At 38.2% G+C, this 22,432-nt stretch overlaps 1 non-coding gene across 1 annotated transcript; it reads left to right on the plus strand.

Annotated features, from left to right (window-relative positions):
* The first annotated feature begins 22,145 nt into the window (after positions 1-22,145).
* Trnay-gua (transfer RNA tyrosine (anticodon GUA)) lies at positions 22,146-22,230 on the plus strand. The gene is given in 2 exon segments: positions 22,146-22,182; positions 22,195-22,230. It is a non-coding gene; the product is annotated as a tRNA-Tyr (tRNA).
* The last annotated feature ends 202 nt before the right edge of the window (positions 22,231-22,432 follow it).

The following is a 22,432-nucleotide window of genomic DNA, read 5'->3' on the forward strand; positions in this document are numbered from 1 at the left end:
GTGCATAGATTTCTCACGGCACTAACGACATTCCCTCAACATAGGTGACTTTAGTTGTCAATGTTATTACAAGATACTAAAATATTTGCAATACATTACATGGTTCAGCTGGACTCTAACTACTATTAGTGAACAGACAACAACAACAAGAAGAAAAAAACATAAAAAAAAAAAAAAAAGAAAATAGAAAATTATTTGCCTGGCTTCTTATGGTAACCTTGATCAATCTTTCCCAATTGTCTGATGTCTGACACTTAGGAACATAAGATATTTTACCAATTTTATATTAGTCACTTCTAGTGCCAGACATATCAGATGGCAAGGAAAGACCCACCAGTTTGTCACAGGTTCTGTCCTGCAATATGACCTTTGATGTATTTGAGTCCATTGAAGTCTTGACAAAATTTCCAGACTGGTGCCAGCACTATTTTCTTTCTTTTGTCCATATTTTTTAACCTTTAAATTTTCTCCTTGCAGCCTAGAGAGACTCCTTATGCTCATTTTCTTTAATCCATGGAAATCACAACCTCACACTCCTTGTGTCGGCTATTGTTAAAACTTTGGAAGGAGCTGCAGTGCACACTTAGACTTCCCCAAGTACTTTATCCTCAAATTAACCTTACCTCTGCTTTGCTTTTGAGTTTTTCAGAATTGAAACAATTCCTTGGGGTTTGATTGCAGATACCCCTTTTCCATTCTTTCATCCTGGTCTGCTGCTCCAAAGCTTTGATCAACTCTTGTTTTGTTTTTTTTTTTTTTCTAAGAAGCCCTGACAAGCTTTGGCTACTCCATTTGCTCCCAAACTGACTGCTCTTCTTCCCCACGTGACAGAAGACAGCATGATTTTGAATGTTTGACTGCCTCTCATTTTAACTTTGCTTCTTGTCTCATTTTCATCCTTCCTTTGCATTGTCTTGTAGAGTCCATATGGTGAAGATCCTGAGTAATAGACATATTGCCTGGCCCTGGTTCCATTCCATTATTAGGCACTTTAGAGCCAGTAGATTTTGAATTTCTTCTTCTTTGCCTTCCCTTAGAGTCTCTGCCTTAGTCAGGTTTCTATGTAATAATAGAACCCAGAGAGTCAATGACAAGATTGGGTGGGGTTTGACTGAAGTGATCATGGGGACTGAATAATGCCCTGAAAGGCCGATTGGACTCTGGGTGGTTTTGTTCCAAACCCGAAAGCTTCAGAATCCGGAAAGTCAATTGTTTAACTTCTAGTTTGAGGCTGAAAGCTGGAAATACCAGGAGCTGAAAGTCCTGGGGTGGAAAGTCATCAACAGAACCTGGAGTGTTGATGCCCAAGGGCAGGGGCAAAAAAAAAAAAAAAAAAAAAAAAAAAAAAAAAAAAAAAAAAAAAAAAAAAAAAAAAATGGAGTCTCTGCTCTATGAAGGATAGAGCAAGTGAGCCTTTTCACTGACTTGTTGTTTTACCCAGGTTCCTAGCATATTGGACCATATCTGCTTGCATTAAGAGTGGACCTTCCACCAGGCATGGTGGCAGATGCCTTTAATCCCAGCACTTGGGAGCCAGAGGCAGGTGAATGGCTGTGAGTTTGGGGCCAGCCTGGTCTACAAAGTGAGTCCAGGACAGTCAAGGCTATACAGAGAAACCCTATCTCAGAAAAAGGAAAGAAAAGAAAAGAAAAGAAAAGAAAAGAAAAAAGAGTGAACCTTCCATGTAGAGTTCAGGAACTCATGTGCCAGTCTCCTTTAGAAGCACCTCTTCACAGCTATTTAGATAATCCTGATTACATCACCTCAATACCTAAAATTAAATGCACGCTTCTAACTCCCATGTGTAAGGAATGAGCTTGGTCACTAAAGCTGGACCTCCAATCATCATTCTCTGTACATCAACTTCTTGTCCTTTTTCCATTATTCTCAGTCTCCTTCAGGCTCTCTACTGGTCAACTACTGATCCCATTTCTTTTTCATCTCACCCTCTTAGACATCAAGCCTCTATGAATTTGTGATTGCTCTTCCTTTTCTAGGGCAAACTCTAGAGCAGTGCCTGACAAACAAGAAATGTTCAAGTGATCACTTGAATGAACTCTTAGTAGGCAGGGAACAGTATGACAACAGTGAAGTGAACCTGGTAATGCACAGAGTGCTTTGTAATCTGTCTGGGCTTCTCTCTGAAATGTGCAAATAATCCGTAATGGCTTCATGTGGCTTTCCCTGCCTTCATGCTTTCCTAACTGCTATGGCTACAGGCTTCCCATCCTTTCTTGAATGTCAGTTCTTCTAGGGAAGTCAATCAAGCTACTGCTGAGAAATTTCTCCATTGCCAGAGGAAGAACAGTTGCTGTAGATGAGGCTCATCTTCCTTTTCATATAGTTCCGACTTGGTGTGCACCAATGACTCTAAGGTAAGTCTCTAAATTTCTTGATTCTTTGCTGTTTTCAAGTGTAGACCATATTATTTTATGGCATTTTAAATACTCCAACCTGTTTTTATTTTCTTTTTCAAATTATCTGCTATATAAGGAAGGAAAGTGATATATCTTTATTAAATTTGGGGTTTTAGATTTATGCTAATTTCATTCATCATAGTTCCTCAAACCATTTCCTAAAAGCCATTTCCAATGTATGATGACTCCCATCCCTGTGTCTGATCACTTATTGATTATTCCAATCAAGTACTGCCCCTTTCATGAATCAATTCAGAATCATTCTGAATGGTAGTCCTTACTTTGATCCCATTCAATAACCAAATCAGAGTCAGTTTGAAGCTGTAACGTCGGGGGTGTCTCAAGGTGAGTCCAAGTCTTGTAAGTCTCAGCTTTAGGTCTTGGCAGGTCTCACATGGCATTCTTTTTGGAGTTGGATGCCCTTTCAAGTGTGGAAAAAGGAAGGAATTTCAAGCAGGTAAACTAATGGCTTCTGTTAATGTCAAATGCTAACAACACAAAGGCTAAAGCTACTCCCACTTGCTTTAGAGCCCACATAGATATTAACTCCCTCTGTGGATGGAAGTCTCAGCTAGTTGATGACAAAAAAACACTACGAGAAACAGAAGTCATTTCACTCCTCACTGCCTGGAAGGCCTGTATGAAGTGAGCCTTAACTGAAATGAAAAGACTCCCTTTCCCTTGATAATCTAATCCCTATCTCATTCATGCTTGCTTAGGTCAAAGCTGCACCTGTATCAGTCAAGGTCAGCTACAAAAGTCCATGAAGGATGTGCTTACAAAGCTGTCTACTGCTTATAAAAAAGCTGCTAAACAGCCTAGATGTCTAGTACAATAAGTTTATGTGACAAGCTTCTGTGATCCTAAGTGGGAAAGAGCAGAAGTCATATCTGAAACAATGCATCCAAATAATAATGTGTTTTATATGCCACCTGATCGCTGCTGACCTTTCAACAGTTTTTGCTAGGGTAGCAGCACTTGATTATTTTGGGACAGCAATCAATAATTAATATGCCTTTCTTTTTATATTTAAATTTGTTTTTTATAAGTGCTATCTATCACCTATCACGTATCTATCTATCTATCTATGTATCTATGTATCTATCTATGTATCTATCTATCTATCATCTATCATCTATCTGTGTGTACATGGGTGTATGCATGCTATGGTTTCCCTGTGAATATCATAGACCAACTCTTCTTCTATCATACTGTCCTGAGGCGTCAACCTAAGTCAACAGGCTTTGCAGGAAGTGCTCCTATACTATACACCGAGTCATCTTGCTGGGGCTAGAACGTTATCTTTTACCTCAGCCTTGTGAACACAGCTGAGCAAGGAGATGCACAATTTCTCAGATGACTGCAAAATTGGCAGTTTTATTACTGAAAGAAGAAGGGCAGGTGGCAGGAGAGAACCTAGGTGTTTCCTTCTTGTATTAGTTTGTTAATTGAACTTACCTATATAAGATGACAAAAGCTTCCCAGCTAAGGAGAGACATTGCCTTAGCAATATACCACATATGGATGGAGTTGAGGATATCCATATGACAGTGATATGGCAGCCTAAACTGGGATGTGCAACACAATCAAAGTGTAATCATAACCAAACCTGGTAAGAGAGATTGTGAAACTAGGTCAATGTACATTCAGACCCTTCTTTTTGGTTTTGTAAATGAGTCTCTATTATTTAACAAAATTAAGACAGCTAATATTCACTGTGTAATTAAAGTTTATTGTGGGAAACAAGTATTAGAAACTTAAAAGGAGTCTACATAAAAACTAAAGCCCCTGTGAGAAAGAAAAGCTTTTTTGTTTTAGAAGATAAAATGTTATTGAAAGATGGTTAAAGACAGATTTTATTAAACAAAGGAAGCACTTACGTTGTGTCATTAATGAAAGTAATACAATATATGGGAAAACATTGAAACTGTGAGAGAAGGGTTAAAGAGGAGTGGCCAGAGAGATGGCTTATATGAACAAACATATGGAAATAGAGATGAAAATGAAAAAAAAATTAGTAGATAACAAAAGAACTGAATGACAAAAGTGGGTTTTTTCAGGGCTAATTTGATGATGTCAGAAAACCTTCTCAAGTAGGTACAGAAAGAGCACCACTGCTGATAAGAACCGTGCAGTCATTATTTGTACACAGACAAAGAAAAGCTGTAATCAGCAGAACTTGAGGAGAGTATAGTTAGTAGAAAGATTGAACAACATTCATTTACACTGCATCCAGAAAGAAGGACAGTCCCTCACCTGGTTTAAAGCTGACCACGTTTGTGTTGCTTCTTTATTGGTTGACAAATGTGTCGTTTTTGTTCCATTTGGTGGACAGACGCAGAATTGTGTGAGAAACACAGTTTAAAGGAACAAGAATTAGGAAGCTCAGATTCTGGCTTTACTCTTTTCTAAAGGTATCCCAATGCTAAGCATATCCAAACATGGTGTGCCCTTGGTTTCTTACTTTTCATGAGACAATGCTGATGTTCACCTTAATTTCACTTGGTTTTAAAAGTTATATTTGTTCACCAGAAGATTTTCATTTAGTAAGTGACATGAAAGATAATTGATTGACAATAAAACCCAGCAGATAAAACTAACACAGGTTTGTGCATTATTTTTTCCTTTGATTAAAAATGGATTTTTTCATATAATATATCCAATTACATTTTCCACTCCCTCTACTCTCCCTAATTCTTCCCACATCGTCTCTGTCTCTCACCTTGATCTACCCTCTTTTGGTCTTTGTTAGAAAATGAACAGGTTTTTAAGGGAATATAATATAACAAAGTAACATTTTAATATAGCAAGATATAAATAAAAGCAAACAAATCAAAAGAGGACAAAACAAAAAGCAAACAGAAGGAAAAGAACCTATGAAGAGGCATAAGAAACAGACACAAACACCAAAACCATCAGCACACTCCAGAATCCCATTAAAGCACAACACCAGAAACTATAATATATATGCATATGACCTGTTGGGTAAAAAGATAAATAAAAATAAAAATATAAATATAGAAGTAAAGAAGATTTAAAAATTAAAGAAAAAAACAACCTGACACAACATTAGGAACCCCCAAAGATACTATTGAGATTGTTTTCTGTTGACCATGTACTGCTGGCCATGTAGCCTACCCTTGAAAATAGCCCGTTTCCCTGGTATCTGTATTGTTAAAGATAAAATTACATTTGAATTACATTAAATGCATTTTTGTGGCATTCACTTAGTATCTGTGTATAAGTTGAGGTTTTATACACTCTCAAATATGATATAAAAGAGAGCAACAGCTTTGGAGAGACACATTTCCAATGCTTAAATCCCAGCTCAGTGGCCAGGGATATGCTATATAAATTTCTGCGCCTGAATCTTCTCATCCATGAAATGAAGATAATAGCACACTTATGGGATGTTTGTGAGATTAAAACACATCATGGTATGACGCACTCTGAATACTGCGGAGTACCATGTACTCCACTGTTTACTATCAGTGTACTTGTTGACAGGGAGCTGGACTTCGACTTAAGATCAAGCTGCCACCCGCAACTTACCGGATGTGAATGATCTGTCGCAATAGAAGACATGCTTGCATTCCGTATTTGAATATAGTGGATTACTGAGAGAGTGTGCATATGTTTCAGGAATCTTAGAGCTTATGAATGGCTAATTTGCATTGGTATATGGACCTTTCATGGTTGTCTCTGTGTGTTCTAGTCACCTTCCTTATTAAACAGAAAAATTGCAAGCTGGCATACAGCTTAGTGGTAGAGTGCTTGCCTCCCATGCACAAAGACCTGGGTTTGATTCCTAATTCTAAAAACACAGCAATGGCAACAACATCAACTAAACTTTGTTCTCTAGTAGACCAAATGTGTAACCTGGGTTGCGGTTTATTGGTAAAAGAGAGAATAGAAGAGAGTGTCCCCAAATCTTTACATCATTGTGCCATATTGCTATCTTTTCAAGTGATATTGCTATAAATGTGGTCAGATAAATTAATATTCTCCTCCCTTCCACCTCACTAAGCAGAAATGAGTGAGCCTATTAATTTAAACAGAGAATGCTCTGATCAAGTTGACAAATCAGACTAACCACTAAAGGCAGTAAGAGGAGAGATGGTCAAGCTACGAGATGGTCAAGACCAACAGTTCTAAACTTGGGCTAATAGTCTTCCCATTGCTAATAAGTCGTGTTCACAATATTTATTCTTCATCCCATACCCAGTTTGGTCTCCTTTGTAATAACTTTGTGGAGAGTTTTCTATGTTTAAGAAGGAAATATTTTCTTCACTTCTTTAAAATTTGTTATTAAGTTTCCCCATAGAAAATAGTTAGGTATCAAAAATTCTTCAGCTCCCAGAATATTAACATTTTTTTTTTCATGAAATAAAAATCTAAAATATTAAAAACAACTCATTTGACTTTCCTTTTTCCTTTTTTCCCCCAGACAGGGCATGATGCAGCACACTCTACCCTTGAACACATAAGGTAGCCAAGGATGGCCTTGAGATTTTGATCCCTCTGCCCTCTTCCTCCCTAATGCTCAATTAGAGATGTGGGTCACCACACCTGATTTGTGTGGCTCTAGGGATGTAGTCCTGGCCTTTGTGCATGGTAGCCAAGCATTCTTCCAAATGAGCTACACCCCAGCCGTCATTTTCCACGGAAAAATACCAAGTCCAAGAACCCACTCCCATGGCAGTCTTCCCCTTCTAACCTGGCCAAATTTACTAGCTTTTGTTTGTTTGTTTGTTTTACAAAATATGGGTAAATGAATAAACAAATGCCCCAAATAAGCAAAGACCTCTCCAATTCTTTGATGAGAACACTGTTCTGGAATTTGAAGATTGTGAAAACACAAGACATTCTGACTTTAAGGGCTCATCATTATATTGTGGGCTGATAAAGATTCATGAAGTCATTAGTGTTTGAATTCCTGTCAGCTCTGGATAAGTTATCTTGCCTAAGAAATGACAGTTTGCAGGTGTGACGATGGGGTGTTGAAATGCTGGTACACCATCAGACTGTCCAGACTTAAGTGTCCTTTGAAAACACAAAGATGGCCGAATCTGGAAACAACCTAGTTGTTCCTCAGCTGAAGAATGGATAAGGAAACTATGGTACCTTTACACAACAGAATGCTGCTCAGCTATTAAAAACAAGGAAATCTTGAAATTTGCAGGCAAATGGATGGAACCGGAAATGGTCATGCTGAGTGAGGTAGCCCAGACTTAGAAAGACATGGTACATACTCACTTATAAGTGGATATTAGCCACATAATACAGGATAACTACAATACAATACACAGATCTAAAGAAGCTAAATAAGAAGGAGGACCCTAGGGAGGATGCTTAATTCTCATTTAGAAGGGCAAATAGAATAGACACTGGAAAAGGCTGAAGAGAAGGAAAAGATGGAGCATACCATAGAGGTCCTCTGAGAGACGCCACTTAGTGCGTGATTGAAGCAGATGCTGAGATTCAGGCAAATTTGGGGTGGAGCACACAGGAAGTTTTATGGAGAAGTTTGAGGATAGAAGGACCTGGAGGGGTTAGGAGCTCGACAAGGAGACCAATGAAGCCTACAAATGCAAGTGGGGGTGGGGAGGGTGGTTGTGCCAAAGAGACTTATGGACCAACCAAGGACTATGAATGGTGAGGACCTCTACCCCCTGCTCAGACATTGTCAATGGGCAGTACAGCCTCCTTGTAAGTACCATAATATAAGGAGTAGGGTCTATCTCTAACATTGACTCTGGTGCCTACTCGTGGATTACTTCATAATAAACTTGCGGAGAGTTTTCTTCTCCCTGGCATGGTGGTTTTGTCAGGCCACAGAGTAAGAGGAAAAGTTACAGGCAGTCCATATGGGACTTGATAGGCTGAAGGCAGATGATAGGGAAGGAGGGTTTTCCGTTTCTTATGACTATGGGAGGTGTGGAGAGGGGATGAATGAGAGGGTGGGACTGGGAGGAGAGGAGAGAGGGGGCTATAATCAGGATGCAAAGTGAACAAATTAAAAATTAAAAAATTAAATATATATATAGAGATATATGGTGTGGACTGGAACACGGAACATCAAGCTACCTGCCGTTGCCTCTGTTTGTCATGTTTTAGTCATCCGGGAATAACTGGCACACCAGAAATGAGGCCGAACTTGCAATACCTTTTATATCTGTACTGGTTCACCTAGAATTCACTATATTCCACCCTGCTCTTAGTTGGATAATGCCATTTACAAGATTTGCACAATTTCCAATTAAACTGTTAATGTGATACACTTTTTCATGCTCAGGTTAGGATAATGAAATATTTTAGTATGTGAATAAATCCTGGTATATAGTAAATAAATATATTTAGAAAGGAAGAAAGAAAGAAATAAGACACAACAAAAAGGCCAAAGGAGGACATGCTGAGTGAAGCAGAGATTCAAATGATGTGCACTAAAGCCCAGGAATGAAATATGCTCTAGAAATTAAAAAAACAAAGGCAGACACCCCCTTGGCCTCTGAATGATTAATCTTAGCTAGAACCCCGATTTAACACTTCAACACTCAATTTAGACCTCATTTTATGCCTCAATTTTTGATGATTTATTACAACAGCCGTAAGAACTTGATAATGTCCAACAATACTACTAATAATTGATGTGATAAGTCTGCTGAGCTGTTCAGAGAATGCGCACCTATAATTATGGGGAGCTGATTTAATATCACCTATTTTTTACCCTAGGACAAGTTGTCATTTATAGGCATTAAGCAATTTACAGCATTAGGGAACTGTGTGAGTGACAAAAGTACCTATGGATGTAAGGCTGATACTGAGCAATCCAGCACCCAACACATGCCTTTGGTTGCCATCTTTATCACAGCCTTCACTCTCTGCTTCTCCACTGACTGTTCATGTTCATCTATCTCTCAGATTCCTGACCAGAGGCTTAGGGTACAGTCTATTGGTCCAGGTGGTAATCATTTCACATGAGATTTCAAAATGTAGCCATTAATTAATCAGATATTTAGCAAACAATCATTATATGCCAGGCAGTCTACTACCCACACAGGTGAGTAAGAGCAAGGAATTTTCATTAGTTGGGCAGCTGAGAGTCACAGCAAAAATAAGACCTTTTTAAGGACTTCCTACATTTCTATTTTATACTTTGTCTCGGTACTTTCCCCACCCCACCCCTGCTTTTTAGCTATTTTTTTTCTGAATGCATTACCACTGCTGGGTCACCACAAATGCAGGCCATACAACTCAGCTATATCTGTGTTTATAACATTGCTCTCTGAAGTAGAGGAGAAGGGTTTTTTTTTTTTTTAAAGATGAACAGCAAATGTCGAATACACTATTCCTCTGTAATATTGCCATTAAGAACGCTGCGTTCTGGCATTCTTTACAGGTGATGCATCCACTTTCAATTTTCATTTCCTTTACTCCCTGGAAAGCAAGCTGAATTAAGCAGCATCTCCATGTTTTCAGGCATGATGGAAAGCTTAAAGTGAGGCTTTTGGGAGCACAGAAAACATTTTAAATGAGGTAGCAGTGAGTTCAGAGGACAGATGCACTTGCAATCGGAGAAAAACAAAAGGATACTTTCTATTATTTTAATCTCCCTTTGATTTCATTGTAATTCTTCTTCGTGAGACAGATACATCAGAGTCTTATGTCAAATAAAAACAAAAAGCTTCATTGCATGCTATTAAATGTAAAATTATAAAAAATAATTACATAAAATGTATTGCATTTGGATTTTCCCCAATGCTACTTTTTCTGGTGAATTTGAGCTCATTATATGCATCTGACTCTGCTGATTCTGTTTTTACAGATCCTAAGTGATATTTTACAGTTTATCATTGTTCTTTTAATTAAGCATGCATGTGTATTACAGCAGCAGGCATAATTTATTCCATAATATTAATTCTGCAGCTGCACAAATACAAAACACTTTATATTAAGCAAACAAACTATGCCGCATGGCCTACAAGATGAGGTTCTATAGGACACTCTAGGGATTCTAGGCTGTGAGTTTTCTGCCTCGGTTCTAAAAACATGGTTCTCTTTATCTCTGAGTTAACAGACCACCCTGACTGCATGCACCTTAATCCTTGCCTCTGTAAAACCAAGCTCTCTGGAGTTTTTCTCAGCACAGTCTCTACAGGTTTCTGTGAGTACTCGCTGCCTTGTGTTGCATTCTCTTGCACTTAGAAACAGGCAGTATTGGCCATAAAGGCAAATTCACCTTACATGTCAGTGGTCATCAAGACTGCCTGGGGGAAACTTTCAAATGCCTCTTGAGTGAAAAGTAGCTTGCTCCCAAATTCAGTTCTAACGCATTTCTTATTTCCTGTTTGCTTTGTTGGATGGCTAGTGCTCTGTCACAGGTAGACTTGCTTCTGTTAATTCTCCAGGGACTTCGCAGAGCGTTTTGGGTTTTTGAACCACTACTTTCCTTTCTCATAAACTTTCAGCTCCAGAGAGCCAAAAGGGGAGGAAGTTTTCTTCTGAAGTTTGCTTCCAAAGTCTTATTGCCTACTGTGATGCTCCCTTCTTTGTTGTCATAATGTTAAGTGAAATAAGTGGATTCAGAAAAACAAGTATCATGTTTTTTCATGTGTGTGTGTGTGTGTGTGTGTGTGTGTGTGTGTGTGTGTGTGTACACAGAGAGAGATATCTTAAGGGATGCAGAAGGAGAATGAAGACTAATATAGGACATGTGAAATGCGAGTAGCACAGACTACTTTTTGAATGAAAGAAAGAAGGAAACTAGCAAAAGGGAAGTAAATGGGCATGAAGAGGGCAATGGGGAAGGAAGACAGATTACAACAAAATACAGTCACACACACTAACACACACCGTACACACATACACATACACACATACACACCACACACACACACACATACATACATACACGCACCACACCACACACCACACACATACATATACCCCACATAACACATACATACATATATAAAAATGACACAACAATGAAAGCCAGTGCTTGAAAGTTAAAGAAATTAAAATATAGGTTTTTAGAAAATAAAAATGATAACAAAACCTGAAGACCAAGATGTCTAACGGCTGTGTGCTACCTTTGAATGCCATTTGTATAAAGCCAATTGAGAGAAAATACAACATTAACAGCAATGAATCACAGCAAATGTTTCAACATCTGGAAAATGTGAAACCTCCTTTAAATGATTTAGGACAGTATGGTCCAGTATGTGCCCCTTGAATAGCCTCATCACATCTCAGGGACCCGTAGCACCTTCTGTTTTGGCAAGCAGAGACACGTCTCTCCTCATTTCAATACAGATTACATTTGCTGTTGGTGAGCACCATGAAAAATGATTATTGTCACTTACAAGCCTATTTTCATGATAAACAAAGATGCTAACGCTACACTCCTCTCAGTATTATTACACAGATCAAAGAAGATAAAGGACATAAAGACTCAGCTTCCTATGCATCATACCCTGGTAGGATGAAGAGTCTCATTGTGTTGTAAAATTAAACTTCTATGACTACAACTGTTCCTAGAAAAATATTTGTACAGCTTTAAGATATCATTTGTATGCTTTTCTATTTCTCTCTCAAGATACAATTCACAAATAAAAGTATGAATATATGTTTGTGATGTAAAACATGATATTTTAATATATTTATGCTTTGAGTCATGATTACTACAAAAAGCTAATTAATAGACTTACCAACTCACATAGTTGTTATATTTACAATGCAGTTTCTAGTATAGAATGCATTATTTATACTCTGACCTCTGACATGCAGAGCTCATTAATTATATTCCTGAAGCCTTCATTATTTGATGATCATCTCCCTCATTCTGTCTTATCCAGGCATCTGGAAAAAAATCACTCTACTTGTTGTTTCTAAGTCTTGCTGGCTCTGTTTCTTAACAATTAAACATTATTATACGACCCAACTATCTTACACAACAGGGAAAAAAGGTTAGAGGGAAACAAGAGTGAATCTTCCAGTATCCATTCCACGGACGGGTCCCTAGGTGTCTCTGGCCTCCATGCTGATCTGGCCTGTTTGCTGATCCTTTCCTGGTCTCTGTGTGCTTGAGCTTAGTCTGAACCTACTCAGCCTAGGAAGTTGTCTCCCGTGCCAATGTTTTCCAAGCTCTTCTCTACTTTTTCTTCTAATCAATTTAGTGTTTCTGGTTTTATGTTAAGGTCTTTAATCCACTTGGACTTGAGTTTTGTGCATGGTGACAAATATGGGTCCAATTGCACTTTACACCCATTAGAATGGCTAAGATCAAAAATTCAAGTGAGACCACATGCTGGCGAGGATGTGGAGAAATAGGAACACTCCTTCATTGCTGGTGGGAATGCAACCATTTTGGTAATGTATCTGGCACTTTCTCAGAAAACTGTGAATAGGGCTTCCTCAAGACCCAGCTATTCCACTCCTTGGAATACACCCAGAAAATGCTCCATCACACAACAAGGACATATGCTCAACCATGTTCATAGCAGCCTTATTCATAATAGCCAGAACCTGGGAACAGCCTAAATACCCCTCATTTGAGGAATAGATAAAGAAATTATGGTATATTTACACTATGGAATACTACTCAGCTTTTAAAAGCAAGGAAATGCCGAAATTTGTGGACAAATGGACGGGACTAGAGATGGTCATACTGAGTGAGTTAACCCAGAAACAGAAAGACTCACATGGCATATACTCAATTATAATTTGGCACTAGCCCAAAGAGCATGTCCCATGAAAATCTTCACTTACCAGGAGATTGGTATAGATGTGAGGACATCCTAGTGAGACTCTAGGTGAGAGAAGTATAGGAGATGGAGAAATAGAAGGATTCAGAGAGTCCTAGAAACCTACAAGAAGAACATCATGATAGGTGGATTGGGGCCCAGGGGGATCTGTTCAAACTATTGCACTAATCAAGGACAATACAATAGTAAGTATCGAACCCCTACTCTGATCTACCCAATGGACAGGACACTCTCCCCAGTTATGTGGCGAGCAGGGACTGACTTTGACATGAACTCTGGTGCCCCATATTTGACTACCTCCCCTTGGTGGGGAGGCCTGGTGGCACTCTAAGAAAGACTAAGCAGGATACCAAGATGAGACTTGATAGCCTATGACCATATAGTGGGGGAGGAGGTTCCTCTTGCACATAGACCTAGGGGAGGGGAATAGGATGAAAGCAGAAGGGAGGGAGGAATGGGTGGACAGAAGTGATGGGATGGAAATTGAGTTGTATTCTGAATAAATTAATAAAATTTGAAAAAAAAAAAAGGATCCCAAAGCCAATTGACTATATGTGGCAGGCTCATGAAGAATGGCAAAGTTGTCCTCAAGAGCCAGGGTATGAGTGCTTAGGAACAGTTGGTGAGTGAGGACAAAGATTATCAACTTTGATAGTAATTGCTAGAGGTTGCTCACATACAGAGACTTTCTACCAACACTAGGCTGTACTGTACCTTGTAAACACAGTGAGGTTTGAGGTGGCTATGGTTGCATTAGCAGAAAATCCTATGATCCTAGATTCACAGAATGTGTGTCTGTCTGCATGTCTGTCCTTTCTTCATTCCCTCAGATGCCACCTGCCCCTCCCCAGTCATGGTTCCAGGACCTGAGCTGTCTGGAACTCTGAAACTTTTAGGTTGCAAGTGGAAAGCACATTGCTGTTGTCAAAAATAAAAGATCAGCTTTATCATATAATGAAATGTTACTTCATTTAGTTTCCTGTGTACAGCCTATTATGATAGAAGATGTGAGAACAGCTCACCTTAACTGTTTTTTCCAGATGTAAGCAGGTGCATCTCAGAAAGAATGGCTCATCTTCTAAATCTGATAAGTGGCAAGCCATCAACTGTCATTATAAGAATAAAGAGAAGATTTGATGGAAGAAATTGGTTTCTTACCTGAAAAGCATTGCAACACTTTTCCTAACTGAAAAACCCATATTTATTCAGAAAAATCAATCATACATACCAAGCATAAATACGTGTATCTATCTAATATCATTGATGTCCTACATTTACCTTATTAAAAAAACCACACTTTTAATCTCAGCATTGCACTTATAGTAAGGTTTGTCAACTTCTAACTGCAGGCTAGTCATGAAGGTGAAGAATTTGATTTAAAGAAATAGTTTGAGCGGGGCGTGGTGGCGCATACCTTTAATCCCAGCACTCGGGAGGCAGAGGCAGGCGGATCGCTGTGAGTTCGAGGCCAGCCTGGTCTACAAAGTGAGTCCAGGGTGGCCTAGGCTACACAGAGAAACCCTGTCTCAAAAAAACCAAAAAAAAAAAAAAAAGTTTGTTTTTATTTTATGTACATTGGTGTTTTGTGTGCATATGTCTGTATGAGGGTGTTGGATTCCCTGAAACAGGAGTTATAGACAGATCTGAGCTGCCATGTGGGTGCTGCAAATTGAGTACTCTTAACATCTAAGCCATCTCTCCAGCCTTGAGAGTTAGGCTTTTTGTGTCCCTCAATGAATCTACCATAAGTGTGGATGCTGAGTGGATAGTGATGTGGACCATTTCACCTAGAGAGAAGATGCTATGCTTGCCAGACTATATAAATATCTCACCTAAACTATTTTAGTACACAAATTTAATTTTACAATAGGCAATGTTATATTATGATCTATTTCCTCATTCTATTTTTTAAATGTTGTGTCTCAAATATTAACCCCTCAAATATCCACACTAGAATGGAAGGAACTTTTGAAAATCCTAACCTACAGTTTTTGCCATAATTAACTTGACATTGCAGGTGGAAGTGAGTTTGAAAATTCTCTAATCTTGCAGTAGAGTATTATGCTACATTGCATAGTCATAGAGCAGTTGGGAGGGTCTTAGATTGGGAAAAGTGGGGCAGAGGACAGCGAGACTCAGAGTGTGATGTGAGAGTCTTCAGATCTCTATTATGCCAGAGCTTAGGAAGTCAAGCAGCCTGGGGAAGCTGGGAATGGTCAGAAATCAACACACTGGGCATGGTAGTTGCTTTTGCAGCACTATGCCCAGTTTACCTCATGGAGACAACTGAAGGAAGAAAGACTTTTTATTTAATTTTACGATTTATGAAGGTTTCAGTCCATCGCAATGGAGAGGGCACAGATCATCTATGGTTCTTCCATGTTGAAGGGATTATGTAGAAAAGTTAATAAGCCCAGAGTAGGAGCACTGGACAAACAGGCAGGCTACAATCTTAAAAGCAAGCCCTTTGAGACACACAACTACCAGTCAGGTCCGACCATTGAAAGTTTCCAAAGCAGCATCATGAGCTGGGGAACAGTATTCTAGACAGGAAGCTGTGGGGCCAAACTATGTGTTGGGGCATAGTGGAGGGAGAATATCAACCCACACTAGGATGTAAATTTTATTTCCATATACATTTTGTTCTATAACATGTAGTGATCTCTCTTAGAGATATAGATCCATTTGTTGGTGCCACTGGAATTCTTTTCATTAGCTAACTTATTCACAGAGAGAGAGAGAGAGAGAGAGAGAGAGAGAGAGAGAGAGAGAGAGAGAGAGAGAGAGAGAGAGAGAGAGAGAGAGAGAGAAGAATATTAACCCTACTGCACTCTCTTTCATATGTTTGTGTTCTTTGTCTTAAGCTGACCCGAGAGGGGTATATGCTTTCTGTTCCAGCCTGCTGTTACTAAAACAATCTTCAGTCTAATGATTAGGGTCTTAACATGCTTCCACTGTCTCTTTGTATGTTTTTAAGGATAATTTTTGTCTTTACCAACAAAAATAGCCCACTTTGTAGATATGTACTGATTTTTAATCTTATCCACTGTGGGGTCAAAATTATAACAGCATGCATTTCTTTCAAACACTTATGACATTAGAGAAATAAAGGTAGAAAGAAAGGAAAATTACATTAATTTACATTATTTTACACACACAAGTGCCAAAACTTTATGAACTTTTTATATTTAATTATTTTACTCTTATACATTAGAGTAAGTTGGCTAATTATTCACTACCTTTATACACAATGATATTAAAGCTTATTTTTGTCCATAATTTGTTTAAGGTTATACAAAACTGTATCACCAAATTAGTCTTATTTCAGTTTATATTTATAGGACTTGAAATCTATAGCATATAGAAGTCAATGGGATTCATTCAACACTGTCCAAACTTAACTCCGGAATTTCAAGCCAGTGTGGATCTTTTTGTAGCCTGTTATCTCAGCTCTCTTTGTCCAGCTTCTGAAGCCAAATTGGGATTTCTCTGTCCACTGTACTACGTCTATTTTCCTTTTCTTATTTCACCAAATACGGGTTCACTTCTTTCTCCTACAGGACCACCACCCTTGGAATCTTGTTGAATGCTACTCCCCATCAATGAGGTGCCTTCAGGAGAAGAATGGATAAAGAAACTGTGGTACATACACACTATGGAATAGTACTCAGCTATTAAAAACAAGGAATTCCCAGAATTTGTGGACAAATGGATTGAGCTAGAAATGATCATAATGAGTGCGTTAACCCAGAAGCAGAAAGACTCAAATGGTGTATACTCACTTATAGCTGCATACTAGCCCAAGGGGCATGTCCCATGAAAGCCTTCACTTACCAGGAAACTGGGACAGAGGGGAGAACATCCTATTGGGACTCTAGATGAGAGAAGCATGGGAGAATAGCAAAGTAGAAGGATCCATAGGGTCCTAGAAACCTACAAGTAGAACCCTATGATAGGCAGATTTGGGCCCAGGGGTCCCGCTCAAACTAAGACACCAGCCAAGGAAAATACAGGCAGTAAATTTTAAACCCCTACCCAGATCTAGCCAATGGACAGAACATTCTTCACAGTTGAGTGTAGAGTGGGGTATGACTTTCACACGTACTCTGGTGCCTCATATTTGACCATGTCCCCTGGAGGGGGAGACCTGGTGGCACTCAGAGGAAGAATAGCAGGTTACCAAGAAGAGACTTGCTACCCTATGAGCGTATACAGGGGGAGGTAATCCCCCTCAGGAACAGTCATAGGGGAGGGGAATAAGAGGAAAATTGGAGGGAGGGAAGAATGGGAGGATACAAGGGATGGGATAACCATTGAGATGTAACAATAATAAATTAATAAAAAATTAAAAAAAAAGAAAATAGGTAAGTTATTATTTCTGTTTCAATGCAGTGTAAGGGCATCTGATTGGGCTGAACTAGTACTGAACTCTTAGACTCTTGGTGCTGTTATGGCTGCTTATCTGCAATGGTGTGTGTGTGTGTGTGTGTGTGTGAGAGAGAGAGAGAGATAGTAAGTGGATGTGTTTTAGATTGACGTGAATGGTCAGGATCTTATTTTAAGGAGTCCAACATACATTCCTATGATAGCTAAATCTCAAAACAGATTCCAAAGCCAAATGCAGAGTAAAGGATACCACATCAAACTTGATTGCTATTAACCTCCAAGACAGTCTGTCTGAGCAAAGGACACAGAAAGCCATTGTCTATCAGCAACAGAAACCCTGCCACTTTATTCAACCCAGCATCTTTGATGCTTGCGTGCAAGCTCATCCATTTGTCACATTAGGCTCTAAGGGAGCCTGTGAAGAGCTCATTTTCATCTCCTGAAGGATGCTGGTCCTTTCCTTTAGCACATCCCATGGTACATTTGGATATGGCCTTTGAAAAATGCTGAAACACATCGTCACTTCAGAGCATCTCAAGTTAGTTGTTCAAATTCTGATCATTTTTTCCTCTGGTAGAAATATGCTAGCTATTCCACAAACTTACAGGTCCTCATTGGTTATTTATGATGGATTCTCTGTATGTGTAGTCAGTAGATTTAAATTGTAATCTGATTTTTAAAAGAAATATAGCTGTGATACACACACATACACACACGCATACACACACGCGTGCACGCATGCAAGAGAGAGAGAGAGAGAGAGAGAGAGAGAGAGAGAGAGAGAGCGCGTAACATGTTTGCATTTTCCAATCACAAATATATTAGTTGTTGAAGATTCAAGATATGATCTTGGGGCTTTCACAAGTGTCTAGTCTTTATGAAGCCATCTATGAGGAAACTTCAAGAGGCCAGTAAAAACAAATTCTAATTCTGCACCTGTGCTTCTGTATATTGCTCCTTTTCACTCCTCCATACATGACAGAGTCCAGTAGCTGAGATAATATCACCATTAAGAAGATGAGGTTTCTCCCTTGACACTGAATGTAGTAAGTCTCCACAGTCCAGATAAATTCAATACTTTTATATGAGAGCCCAGGTCTGGTACAAACACAACCTCAGCTTGTCCCTGGTGATGTTCTTGTTGGCAGTTGTTCACGGATGATAAATTGCTTTGATTCAAGAGAGCAGTGAGGCTTACTACTTAAGGTGAAGCTTATGAAAATACCCAGCCTCCTTTCTCGGGTACTGCCAGATTCTAATTATTCTTTGTTGGATCATTTGTCATCTGTACCTCAATGTTACCAGAAACTTGCTGATTTCCCTATTGTTAAATTTCTCACCCTGAAATGCTGATAATCTTTTGGCAATTTAAACGTACCTTTCTTCAATGCCTGTTTTGTTTGCAAAGGGTCTCATTGTTATTATTATTTTTTTATTTGTTAATCTATGAGTTTAGAGCAATCTAATGGATAAACTCATGCAAATCCACCTGAATTTTTCTAGATACAAAGATCTGTGATCAGTTCAAATCAGTGGCTTTCTCATTCATTCCTTTATAAATGGATGCTCACTGTGACCTTCACTGAGAACTTTTTCATCAGTTAAAATTCCAGTCAACCATTTTGGCAATAAGCCCCACCCAGAGCTGCAATAGTTGTTAGAATGAGTTATGTTTTCAAATAAAGTTTGTATATTAGGAAAGAAGGTGATATTAATATAACAACTAAGAAGAAAAACTGTGACAGGAGCTGCGATACATATTATGTGAAAATGAGCGGTTAATATTTAAGGCATGAAAGGGTGATTCTTTAGGTCTACAAATAATGAACGTACAAGAACATTTTTTACCCCAGCCATCAACTTCTTTTTAATCTTGTCTCTCATGTGCCAACTCCCACTTCCACACTCTTGTATGTGGGAACAACTAAACATATTTATTGATTTATTAGTCACTAGTTTCCATTAGCTCTATTGTATTTACGTTCGATACATTTATTACTAGAACATTATAGTTTTATGGGAGGGAGCATTATCTTTCAAATTACATAAACAAGTGCTTATATTTCCACTTAGCCAATCAGGCAGACTGTTAGTCTTGTACTGCACTGCTGTATCCTTGTATTTAAAATGGTCACATTAGTCTATATTCCTATGTGTCACAGGGCTTTCCTTAGTATTATGAGGAGTCACTGTTGGCTGGTTGTAGGAACGAGGCCCGACTGGGCTACCTGCCTGTCTTGCTGTTTCATGTCCTGTTTCTAGCAGCTTCCATGTCTGTGTTTATCTTGGTTAGCTAGTCATGTTTACTGCTCTGAGAACGTGCCCCTACCTTTCCTTCTGTGTGCCATTACCCCTTGAGGGATTTCACCTGGGAGGAGGATTCCTGCTTTGCTGCCTATAAGAAGTCTCTTTGGAACTCTGGGGTGGGGGTGGGGGGCCAAACAAGGAGAAGAATAAACCGCTGCCGTGGCTGCTGCTCTCTTAGCATGAAGGACCAGCTGTGTTAGTTTGTGTGTGTGTGTGTGTGTGTGTGTGTGTGTGTGTGTGTGCGCGCGCGCGCGCGCGTGCGCCTGTGTGTGCATGAGTTAAATCCTCAGTCCCTCGCCCTCCACTCAGTACCGTGGTGGCGCAGGCGCCACAGCTCGTAATGTCCTGTGACTCTGAAAATTCTTTAATATAACAATGGTTTGTTTTTACTTTAGTTTAGTATTATTGCAACCTTTTTACTAATATCCAATTTCTTCATTTTATGAAGTTATAACATTGGTAAAATGAGAATTGTAGGAGACTTTTAAAAAGGTTTCTCTCATTATTTTTGCAAAGAATTTTTCTACAAAAAGTTCCCATTCTTTTTCATGTTTTCCTTATAGTCATAACACCTCATACTTCTGTGCTTTTGAGCTTTCTATTGTTGTGCTACGATTCCTATTGCAAGTCTTTCTCTTACCATTGTTCCCACATGTCTAGTTCTCATTGGAACGAAAATCAGAGTGATCTAGCATCGCTCTCTTTCAATTTCTCTTTGACATTGCTCCCTGCATTCTCTGGTCTGTGGATGATTCATTTGCCTATGTTTATCATCTATGCCTCAATTATCAATCTAATTTGTCGAGTACTAAAGCACTAAAGGTATTTTCAGTAATTAATAAACAGTCAATGATTATTTGTGTTCTGTTTCATGATGTAATTTTTTTACTATTATGATTTAAGTTCTATAAAGTGTCACCTTCCTTGCTTTTGGTAAAGCTGTAGTTTGTTTAATCTAATCTTTTGTTTTCTGTCCTCAGCCTACTCCTTAATGTGTGATTGCAAGAATCTTTTATTATTAAAATAATGCCAACCATGCTTCTTTAGATATAGAAAATCAGTAGTATATGTGTGTACATGCATATAACTATTGTATCTATTATAAAAATATATAATATTGTGCTAGTTGTCATCAATCAATCTATATATTATCTATCATCTATCTATCTATTCTTTGGTTTATCTATTAATCTCCTTATCAATTTATCATTAAAATGACTTACTGTAAAAGGTTGTTTTATGCAATTATGAAGAATGAAAACTCTTAAGATCTAAGTCAGTGAATTAAAGGAAGAAATAGTTTTATAATACAATTAATGGTCAGAAAACTGATAAGCTCAAGATCCAGAAAATTTTATCATTTTATCTCAACTCAAAAGTCATCTACTTGCAGAAAGGTCAGCTTTTTTTTTTTTTTTTTTTTTTATTCAGGCCCCATCTGACTGAATGAGCCCCATTTATATTGTAGAAGACAACGTTTTAAACTTTTATGTCAAGACAAAAAAAAAAATGATAATCTCATCCAAAATAATTCTCACAGCCTTTCTGAAATAATCAGTAACCAAATATATGGGCATCTATTACCCAATCAAGTTGACACACTTGACTGTCCTTGAGTGCCTCAGAAAATCTCTTCACCCCTTTTACATTTTATAGATAAAAATTGATTTATTATATCTGCTACACTGAGCTTGATTCCTCTGTATCTTCAAAAACAGATATAATGTTACTTTTTGTTCTGTTCATATGAAAATGATGTATCAAAATAGTCCACACCTATCAGATGCCTATGACACAAAATCAGACAAACAGAAAATATTAATGTTGGGAAAATAGGGAAAATATGAACAAATAGCTGACTTTTGAAGGAAATTTATTGTCTAGACACTGAATACACATTATTGTTCCACCAAAAATTTAAAACATCAATGCCAACAATTTTGGTCACATATCCTAAAAAATAAAATTATATACTCAACTACATTTGTATATCTATATTCACAGCAGCACTGTCATTATAACTAAAAGATTAGAGTGTTTGAATAGTTATTGGCTAAATTAGTAAACAAAATGTGATATATACACATATACATTCACAGAGTCACATGAACAATGAGAAACAGTGAGTATGAAAGAAAAAAAATCAAAATTCTGACATGTTTCAACATGTATAAGCCTTGAAGACACTAATTAGAGTGTAATGAGACATACACATAAGAGTATACATGATTACATGTATGTGAAGTGGTTAGAATATTCAAATTTCATCCCTTCGATAGCTCAGTTGGTAGAGCGGAGGACTGTAGGTGATTGCTGATATCTTTAGGTCACTGGTCCGAATCCGGCTCGAAGGAGGAATGTTTTGATGTTGACTTTAGAGCCTATTGTCAAATTATAGTAATAAAATGTAATTAAAACGCCAGTACTAAATTAAGAAAAAGAATATTCAAATTTCTAAGGACAGAAAACAAGATGCTGGTTATAAGGGATAGAAAGGAAAAACAGCAAGTTGAGATAATATTTAACGAAACCAGTTTGTGCTTGCGAAAACATAAT

The sequence above is a fragment of the Acomys russatus genome, chromosome 22, assembly GCF_903995435.1.
Source record: "Acomys russatus chromosome 22, mAcoRus1.1, whole genome shotgun sequence".
Lineage (NCBI taxonomy): Eukaryota > Metazoa > Chordata > Mammalia > Rodentia > Muridae > Acomys > Acomys russatus.